The following is a 10949-nucleotide window of genomic DNA, read 5'->3' on the forward strand; positions in this document are numbered from 1 at the left end:
AGTTTTCCAGGTAGAGGGGAGGCAGAAGACATATCTGGCTGGAGACCCAGCGTGGGCAAAGGTCAGGTGTGGGAGAAGGCATTGTGCCATTGTACCTTCAGGACGGCAGACGGGTGAATATTGCCCGAGGTCAGATGTAGAGGGGCTGTGATCAGAGGTGAGGCTGGTGAGGCAGCAGAGGACAGCTCATGAAGAGCTTGTAAGGTACCAAGGAGGTTGGGCTTTGTGCCAGGGGTACTGGGAAGCCATAGAAGGGGTTAAAGAAGGGGGGTGACATGATCAGGTTTGCATGTGGCAGAGTGTCCTCTGGGAGGAGTGTGGCAGATGCACTGCAGGAGAACAAGAGTAGAAATATTCCAGGGAAAGGTCACGGAGTCTGGATTAGGACAGGGAGGAAAGTAGAGGACAGGGATGAGGGTGGGCGTTTGAGTGGCAGAAGAAAACAGAATATGGTGTCTTCTGGGGCTGAGAAAGAGGGAGACGGCTGGAGTGCGCAGGATGCCTCGGGGAGGGGGATCCAGACAAACGCCGACCTCTCCACTCTAAAGGACAGGCTGCAGGCCCCTCTGCAGACACTAGAGGGAGCTCCAGGATAGGCCAGTCCCCTCTCCCACCAGCCGCCAGCCTCCACCCGCTTCTCAGAGGGGGAGTGGACCAGCCCCACGGCTGAGATGTAGGCTCTGGGGTTCCTGCCAGGGCCTGGCCCAAGCCCAGTGGCTCACAGTCTCGGGCCCGCCTCGTCCTCCAGCCACTGGCTTGCAGGGGTGGGGGGCCATCTTGCGAGGGTAGGCAGGTGGGGACAGAGGTTGGGGATTGCAGGCAAGAAGGACTGACAGCCCGTCCTGTCGCACTCTGTGCCCCATCTCCTTCTCCCCGTGGGAGTAAGGGAGCGACCCACCCAAGGTCACACCACTGTCACAGCAGTGAGGGGATGGGAATGGACCAGAGCTCCCCAGGTCAGAGCAGCTCGGGAACTAGAAGAGTACAAGCCACTTGTCTACCCCCCACCCTTCCTACAAAATCCTGGGGTTGCAGAAGGGTCCCGTGAGCCACCTCCCACATCACCTGGGACCCCCAGAGGCAGGGGAGATAGCATTCCAGGCAGAGGGGGTCCATGGGCAGAGGCATGGAGGCAGGGGGAGGCTGGCAGTTTCCAGGAGCGGGGCAGAAGGCAATGTGGCGGAAGCGCAGGGAGCAGGGGTGGCCCAGAGGCGACCGGGAGGGTGGGGCACCATTAGGGAGGCTGGTGCCGCCAGGGAGCAGGGGGGAGCCTCGGTGGCAACGCCAGGACAGCTGGGCATTTGCGATGGGTGGAAGGACCGCTCCGGCTGCAGGCAAGGGTGCGGCAGAATTACAATTCTTGGAAAAGTGATCGGCCTCTCCAGTTGAGTCTAAAGAGTACAATCTTTTAAACTTTTATGAAAACAAAGAATGAATAACAAACGGAGACACTGAAACAGGAAATCCATTTACTTTTGAATCTGATAGAAAGAGCCAATCCAAGCCCAAAATAATGCCGACAGGACTTAATAACCTGTAACAGACCTGCCCACAGCACCATCAGAGCTCACTTCCAGCCGCCTCACTCAATTCCGAGCCAGGAGCCCGGAATCACCATCAGAGCTCACTTCCAGTGGCCTCGTCCACTGAGCCAGGAGCCCGGGATCCGGAATCCGAGGCCTCCTGAACAGCAAAGCTTCACAAGGGGACACTGAGGCTTAGACGGGGCGGGGTCTATATGACGTCACACAACAGAGCTGGACCTGGAACAAAGACTCCCGACTCCCAAGCTTGGGGCTCTCTCTGTACACTCCTGTGTGTCTGCACACATCACACACCAAACACACAAACACACACACACACACACACCCCACAGGAAATGCTCTACAAACTCAGATATGCAAATACCTGGACTGCTGCAAGATTCCACAAGCTCACAGATTCACTCACATAGACCTACACCTGCCTGGATAGAAGTATGCAGACGTCCCCATAGTGCCCCCCAAGAGCACCCCAATACGTACAGGAACGTGCTCACATCCTACACAGGTGCTCACACATGTACATCTGATCGTTCCAAATCTAAAGCTCAAATATGTATAGACACCCACATGGAACACACACCGCCCCCTGCAGATAGCTACAGATAGACACAAGATTCAGAACTATCCTTCAACGCACATCTACAAACACACTACTCACACATAACAGACACACAGACTCCCATTCATTCACAGACACACACAGTCCTATGGCCACAGGCCGACACTCTGGGCTAAACAGCCATATCCCCATGCTCACATCAGGGTCAACGCGGAGTGTCCAGAGACCACGCCTTGCCTCGGCAAGGGCCTGGGAAACTGAGATGGGCAAACTGCTGCCCCCTGTGGGAGCCCAAGGACCAAGCCCTTCGGAAGAGCCAGGGTGGTTCATTGCAAGTGCGCAGGCAGCTCTGTCCCCCAGCCCCGGCTCCGCCCCCACCCTCTCCTCACCCCAAAGGAGTGTGTGAGCGGGTGGGTTCCAGTGTGTCCTGTGGGGGCGGGGCAGGGCAATGTAACAGTGGAAGGAGAGCGCTCATCTACCACCTGGGTTTAGGATTCCTTCCCTCCCTCCCTCCCTCCCTCCCTTCCTTCCTTCCTCCATCTGATATTTAATGAGGACCTTCTGTGAATCAGGCAAAAACAAGACGTAGCCTCTGCACCCAGGAGTGCTGTCCAGGGGTGAGCCGGCACACCCAGGGCTGAGCTGTTACATGGCAATTGTGGCGATGGCTGTGAGGCCTCAGAGAGACCTGGGTTCCATCTGGGGCTGTGGGACACTGAGCGATTCACGTCCCTCTCTGAGCCGCCTCAGATTCCTCATCTGAGAAATGGGGACCACGATCTTCCTGACCACCTGTTGGATTTGTTATTAGAATCAAATTCAATAGTGGACGTGGGGAGAAAGGGGAAGTTTCAGTAAAATAAGAGTTGGATGTTTATTAGACACCAGCTGTGTGCCAGACCCATGATATGGGAATGTGGATAACTGCGCAGGCCCTGAGTCAGAGAGGCCTGGCTGGGTTCAAATCCCTGCTTTTCCAGGACTAGCTCTGTGAGCTTCAGCAGGTTACTTAACCTCTCTGAGCTCCTACTTTCTCACCTATAACATAGGTGTAATAAGAATGCCCACTTTATATGAGTGCTGTGGGATAGTGCCTGTAAAGTGTTTGGGGTGAGGCCTGGCACAAAACTGGTGGTCATTAAGTTAATTCCTATTATTATGTATCAGCTTTCCTTTATTTGGTCACCTACTAGCACCTACTATGAGCCAGACATGATTTGAAGCACTCCCCAAATTCTGCCTCATTTAATCCTTCTAACAACTCTATTATCCCTGTTTTACAACTGAGGAAACGGAGGCACAGAGAGGTCAAGTCACTTATTCAAGGTCACACAGCTAGTACGAGACAGAACTGGAATTGGAAGCCAGGCCTGTAGACCTCTCTAACTCTATCTACAAGGCATGCACTTTCCTCTTAGAGTTCAAAGTCCTCCTCCCCTCTCCCCAGCAGCAGCCCCTGGTAAATAAGTCATCCAGTAACAGTTTCTAATTCCCAGACTTGGTTGCAAATGAATTATTCACACTGTAAGGCCTGCAAACCGCTGGCTGGGCCTCATTAGCCAAGAAGGGCCGCCCGCCCACAAGATGCCACTCCCTCCCCTGGGCATGGGTCCTGGTGGGCCAGCCAGAGGTCGCCAGAGTTGGCGAATGCCGGGGCACTGCACCAAGAACTGGGCAGAACGTCTTTCCTCCTCCCATCCCCAGCCTTTGCTTTCTAATAAGCTCATAGCCTGGTGTTGTCAAGAGAACAGAAGCTCTGGACTCAGGCAGTTCTGGATTCCAGGCCTGGCTCTGCCCTAAGCAGCTGTGTGACCTCAGGCAGGTGGCCTACCCTCTCTGAGCCTCTGGGGAAGGCTGACCAGCTGGCCCCACTTCACACTTTCTCTTCTCCCTGCATTTGTGAGCTGAGGCCTGTGCTGCTCAGCCAGGCCCTGTGCTGGAGCCTGGGGACAGAGATCCTGTCCTGTGGGGACGTCCAATCTCCATGTGTCATTCTTCTACTCTCAGTATCCGGCTGAGACCCTGGTCTGACCCAGAGCCCTGAGGCAGGTTGTAGGGGATCCTGGGGGTTCCAGAGTCCCCTTCAGGGATGATTACCCACCCCAGCTGCTGATGGCTCACGGGGTTACGCCCCCTGCCCGGGGCAGCTGGAGGCCAGTGCCTGACTGATGTGAGGGTACAAAGGCCCAGCTCCCAGTTGAGACTGGGACAACTGTGAGGGGCTGTCACAGCTCCAGGGAACCCTGCAGGGGCCTCTGTTGTAACCTCATCGCGGGTCAGCCTCTCTCTCTCTGCCCGGCCCTGCCTTCCTGTTTCCTTCCAGGTGGGAGCGCCCCAGTAAACCTGCACACAGCCCTCCAGCTCGGAGTCGCTTTCCAGGAACCCAGCCTAAGGTACTTGTCACAGACAGAGCCCAACCTCAGCAGTGAATGAGACCCAATCCAGGTCACCAATACTCAGTACTGCTTACAGGCTGAGCCTAGGTCCTGCCCCGGTCCACGCTCTGATCCTGGTCCCAGACTGAACCCTGCTGTCAGTCACAGGCTGAGCCCTGACTTTAACCATAGACCTGGTCCCAGGCTGAGCCCTGATCCTAGGCTGAGCCCTGATCCTGGTTCTAGATTCAACCCTGAGCCTGAACGGAGGCTGAGCCCAAGTAGCCCATGGAAATCAGAGGACACTTAAGACAGAACTATGGGACAGTAAGTGGGAGGTAGGAAGGGACTGGAGTCTGGCTGAGACCGAGGGTAGGACCAGAGGAAACCTCACCAGAGGAGACCGACTGACAACCCCGTCAGCCATGACGGCGGAGTCACAGAATCTCACTTCCCAGAGAGGTATTTTCAGAAACAACTAACCAGGACCTTCTTCGTGGAACAAAAATATGAACCAGGAATGATAAGGACCATCGCAATCACTGCCTTTCTCAAGCAGGGAGCGTCCTGGGCACCACGGAATCCTACATCACGACCCTGCTGTCTCCTCAGGACAACCACGTGGGGTTCTCTTGTCACCCATTTGACAGGTGAGGAAGCCTCAGCTGTGGCAGAACCAGCATTCAAACCCTGGACCATTCTGTGCTTCTGTGGGATCTAAGCTCAGGCAGAAACTGGTCTCCCAAAGAAAGGCCCCCATATCCCCAAGGCTGCCCGGGGCATCAAGGGAGTGAGGAGCAGAGCGGTGGGCAGTCCGTGCATCCGTGTAACTGCAATCAGCCCCAACCTCAGGCAGGCCGCTGCTCCTCTCAGGGCCCTCGGATTCATCTGCTCTGATTCCCACACCCATCTCCTCGAGGTCGGCACGATGGTTAGAGGCAGGGCACGGATGAGGAAACAGGCCCAGGGAGGGGACACCACTTGCCCAGATTTGCAGAACTGGGATTCACCTTGAGAATTCCTGATACTCAGTCTTCCATCCTCTGTTCATCTATATGGAAGAACGCAGCCATAGCTAACAGAGTGAATGTTTGGATCCTCCAAAATTCATATGCTGAAACCTAGCCCCCAACGTGAGGGTATTTAGAGGTGGGGAGGTGATGAGGTCTTAAGAGTGGAGCCCTCAAGAATGGGATTAGTGCTCTTGTAAAAGAAGCCCCAGGGAGATCCCTGGCCCCTTCCACCTGTGAGGTTATAGCAAAAAGATGGCTGAACCAGGAAGTGGGCTCTTACCACACACTGAATCTGGTACCACCTTGATCTTGGACTTCTCAGCTTCCAGGACTACGAGAAGAAGTTCTGCTGTTTAAAGCCACTCAATCTGTGGTATTTTTTTATAGCTGCCTGAATGGACTAAGTGGCTAAGGCAGCCACTTTCCCCATCTGCTCCACACTGCTGGTTCTTCCATCCATCTATCCACCCATCCATGCATCTATCCATCTCTCTATCCATGCATCCCCCTATCCATCCACAGCTATGCAGTGAGCATCCTCTATGTACCAGGTCTGGGCTGGGTGCGGGGACGGGGTGGGCAGGGCCCACCCTTTGCGGCATGTACAGGCTGGCAAAGGAGCCACATATTAAACAAACACACTCACAAAAAACGAACGCATCACCATTGTGCTAAGTGCTGGGAAGAAGCAGTCCAGGACGCTGTGAGTGGGTGTAACAGGGACCGTCTCTCCCAGGAGTGTTCCCTGGGCCTCAGGGAGCTGGTAGGCAGGAAACCTGCTGAGATGGCCCTGTAGGCTTGGCCTCAGGGGACAGAAGCTCCCAGAAAAGCATGAATAATGCCCCAGCTGAGCCAACTGGCTTGGTGAGGCTGTAGCCAGCCCACCTGGCTCCTCCAGCAGGTAGGGTCCTGGGGGCTTGGCTGCAGCAGAAAGTAAGTCAGGAGGTGAATGGTGGGTGGGGGCCTTTTGAAAATCTCCCGCCCAGGTTTGCTTTGCAAACCATGCCAGCTGGGGCCTGAAGCCTCCAAGAACTGTATCAGAGCTTTAGGAGACAGGAGAAAGGTTAGTTCAGGAAGAAGGAACGGCACGAACATCCGCATGGAGATGGGAAACAGTAGGCAGACCTGGGACAGTGGAGCAAGGAGAGGAAAGGGGGTGGGAAACTGGGTCTCGGCCCTCGGGGATTTCATAGCACCCTGGGGAGCCTCGGGTCCCACCGGACACCAGTAACAGTAACTGCTGCTGTTGTTGAAAGCTGACTACTGTGTGCCCAAGGAGGGTCACGCTTGATCTCATTTCCTCCTCACTAGATCCAGTAAGATGGTTACTGCTAGGTCCCTTTTTACAGATGGAAAAACTGAGGTCATGGTGAATTCCCTGGTGGTCCAGTGGTTAGGACTCTGCACTTTCAATGCAGGGGGCGCAGGTTTGATCCCTGGTCAGGGAACTAAGATCCCACATGCCGCACCTCACAGCCAAAAAATAAAGATAAATAAATAAATTAAATTAAATTAAATTAAAAAAAGAAAAACTGAGGTCAGGAGGGGTGAAATCTGTCACCTAAGAGCACAGAGTTAGCAAGTAAAGGATTAGCCCGTGCCCTTAACCCTCACCTGTCGTGCCCTGGAAACAAAGGGAGGAAATCCAGACACAGGGTAGGCAAGGCCCACGCTGGCTCCACCTGTGGTCTTGTCCATCTCTCGCCCTAAACAGAGAGCTTCTTTACCTCTGTCACCACATGACACGAGGAACAGAATTGGTGCTTAGAAAATACTGTGAATGAATAATCATCCTAAGAGTAGACACTCATAAAGTGCTCACCATGTGCCATGTGACCACAAGCCTTTGAGGTAAGTACTATTATTACCCCCATTTCACAGATAGGGAAACTGAGACACAGCTGGGAAGTGGTGAAGCCGTGATTCACCAGGCAGCAAGTAAATGCATAAATTAATGAACTAATTTTTTTTTTTTTTTTTTTTGCAGTACGTGGGCCTCTTACTGCTGTGGCCTCTCCCGTTGCGGAGCACAGGCTCCGGACGCGCAGGCTCAGCGGCCGTGGCTCACGGGCCCAGCTGCTCCGCGGCATGTGGGATCCTCCCGGACCGGGGCACGAACCCGTGTCCCCTGCATCGGCAGGCGGACTCTCAACCACTGCGCCACCAGGGAAGCCCTAACGAACTAACTGATGAATAAATGAGCGTGAGCCAGGATGAGGGAATAAAGGAGAGAAAAGGTGAGTAAGCATGTGAGGTTTTGAAGGAGGGATGGAGCAGCCAGGGTGAGAGGTTGGTCTTGCAGAGTGGAGCAGAAGTGGAGGCCATCACCGCTGTTCCACCTCTAGCTCCCAGGAAAAGACCCCTTTCCCCTTCTCTCAAGGAGGCTTGAAGCCTTTCCACGCTGTTGCCCAGCAACGGTGCCCTCATTACCGCCCCCCCCCAGCCCCACCCCACTTCAGTCAGCTAGAGCTGTGGGGCTGGGGCCCTGGCAGGTGGGGTCCCGGGCTGGAGGAAGGAAGCTCAGAGTCCGGAGAGGTGGGCCTGGGTGGGCTTCAAGACTGGGAGAAGAGCCCCGAGTCCCGTGGGGAAGGGCTGTTTAGACCAACCTTTATTCTGAGGGCATCTGCCTGGCACAGGGCAGGTGGAGATGCCCAAGACTGCTCATGGCAATGACCACGGGCCGTGAGTTGGAAGTCCTGATTGGAGGAGATCTTGGATGACTCACTTTCCCTCCTGAATCCACTTCCTCATCTGCAGAATGGGGATACGGTGCCTGCTTCCCAGAGGGATGGTGCGAGGATAGGACTGGCACGGGAAGGCTTTGCACTGGGAGGGGACGGGCTATTTTTATAAGCAAGGAGTGTGTAAACTAGCTCTAGAGGACAAAGACTACTGGGGCAAAGAACTCTCAGAGTTCCTCTCCAAGAGAGGATGGGTTGCCCTGCGGGAACCCTGGAGGGCTCCCTGAAGAGGTGAGCCCTGAAAGACTTTTCCAAGTGGAGATGGGGGTCAGAAGGAGGAGAGAATTCCTGGCAGGGAGGGAGGCGGGGGAACAGCCTGTGCAAAGGCCTGGAGGCACGAGACTGGAGCCCATTCAATGACAGCTACTGTTCATTCACGTTTGCCTTTAACCCTCACAGCAGCTCCATGAGGCTGGGAGTACTGCTCCCATTTCACAGGACAGGAAACTTGGCTCAGAGAGGGTAAGGCACTTGCTCCAGGTGGCACAGCTGGTGAATGGCAGAGCTAAGTCCAGCGCACTTTCTCCTGCATTGTGCACTTCCAGGGAAGCAAGCGGCTCAGAGGAGTGGAGCAAAGAGGGCAAAGGGAGAGAAATGCCGTGGGGCCCGGGGGCCTCCTCACGCCCCAGGGAACGGGCTGACTCTGTGCAGAGGGTGCTGGGGAGCCATTGATGGTTTCTAAGCTGGACAGAAATGACCCAGGCTAGGCCCTCAGGTGCCCAGGTGCTGTCCAGGCCATCTGTCTCCACCTCCTACACCTCCACCCTGTGTATCCATCCACCCCCACTGTTTCTCAGCCACATTGAGAAACCATGTGTGACGGAGGAGAATGTAAAAATATATATGCAACCGAAAAACAACGAGCTGACAGAACACAGCTATAAATACTCTGACGGGTGCGGAAACGTTCCTGCAATCCTGCTTCCTGCTGCCTGAGGAGCGGGGGCATGGAGTTTGACAGGTGGGGTGGGAACTCAGGGAAGGGAACGGGAAAGGGGACAACCATGTGTGGACCTACTTTGTGCCAAGTGCTTCACAAGCGGCACATCTCTGGGTCTTCACAAAAACCGTCTCAGAATCACCACTGTCATCCCGATTCACAGATAAGGAAACTGAAGCGCAGAGAGGTACGTCATCTGGCCAAGGTCACACAGCAGTGGACCTTGGGAAGCAGTGGAGCTGGGATTCCAACAAGCCCTGCAAAAGGGCCAACTTTCTGAAGAAGCGAGAGCCAGCTTCAGGCTCTGCCTCCCTTGATCCTTGCCCAGGGCCAGAGAAAGCTTCAGGCTTCCCTGGAACTCCCCTGCTTACATACCTTCCATGGCTCCCCAGAGCCCTCCAGATAAAGACCAAATTCAAGGCCTTTAAGGTCCTGTGATCTGGCCTCTGCCCACTCCCAGAGCCCCACCTCCCGCCACTGCCCCGGATTTCTGAGCCACAGTCAGGCCACACTGACCTGCTCTCAGGACCCCTTCAGGGCCCAGCACTCTCAGCCTCGGCACCTACTGCTCCCTGAAATTCCATCTACCTACACCGGGGCCTCAGCTCAAGTGCTGCCTCCTCCTGGCCTCCTCCACTGGTCAGATCCTCCTGTGCTTTCCCTGCAAGGCCTGAAGTTCAACTGTAATCAGGTGGGTCATTACAGGTGATGGGCCGCAGCTGTGAGGACAGGGCCAGGCCCCGGCGCAGGCGCTGTGGCCACAGAGCGTTTGCCCCCAAGGGCTCAGCTGCTCAGGAGGGCCTGTGAGAGGTGAAGTAGGTGCCTACCATGTAGGTACTCCTCTCTGTTGGCCTTGCAGCTGCTGGAGAGCCTGGATGTGGTGACGTGAAATGGGACTGAAGGGGAGCTGGCCTCCGGCTCTGGGAGGAGAAGGAAAAAAAAGGAGGAGGAAGAAAGATGAAAGGGACTCCTGGGGCCCCCAGGAGAGGAAGAACTGGAGGTAAGCTGGCCCCATCTGTCGGACCTTCGTCGTGTCCCGGGTCAGCTTTCCACGAGTGGTCTGAGCCTGTTTGCACCTCTGGCCAGTGTGAGCATAAAGGTAAGGCTGCCAATGGGGTTATTTGTTCCTTTTCAGACTTTCCCTATAGGCCAGCGCTGCCCAATAGGAACATAATATGACCACTTATGTAATTTTTAATTTTAATTTTCTAGTAGCCACTTAGAAAAAAGAAGCAGCTGAAGTTAATTTTAATGTTTTATTTCACCCAAAATATCCCAAATATCATTTTTACATGTAATCAAGATAATTACTGATATTGTTTTCTAAACTTTTTTTTTTTTCTACTAAATTTTCAAAAGCCAGTGTCTTTTACACTTACATTTTGGACGGGCTGCATTTCAAGTGCCAAAGAGCCACATGTGGCTACTGTGGTTGGAGAGCTCAGCTCTAGACTGTAAACTCCATGAGAGTCGGGACCATGATTGTACCCGCCGCTATTATTTCCAGGGTCTGGCATGTACTAGAGACTAAGGGAATGTTTGTTGAATGACTGGCTGACTGACTGGCTGAATGAATGAATGAATAAATGTCTGAGGCCTTGTTAGATCAAAAGCCAATTCCCCTCATGGGCCATGGAAGAGCCTAGAAATAAGTTCTAGTCCCACCTCTGCGTCCAGTGCTCTGCATGACCGTAAATGAGTCCCTTGCCTCTTGGGCCTCAGTTTCCCCATCTGTACAATGGGTTGGGGGATTGGACTGTATGATTTCCGCCCCCCC

Source organism: Hyperoodon ampullatus, assembly GCF_949752795.1.
Source record: "Hyperoodon ampullatus genome assembly, chromosome: 6".
NCBI lineage: Eukaryota > Metazoa > Chordata > Mammalia > Artiodactyla > Ziphiidae > Hyperoodon > Hyperoodon ampullatus.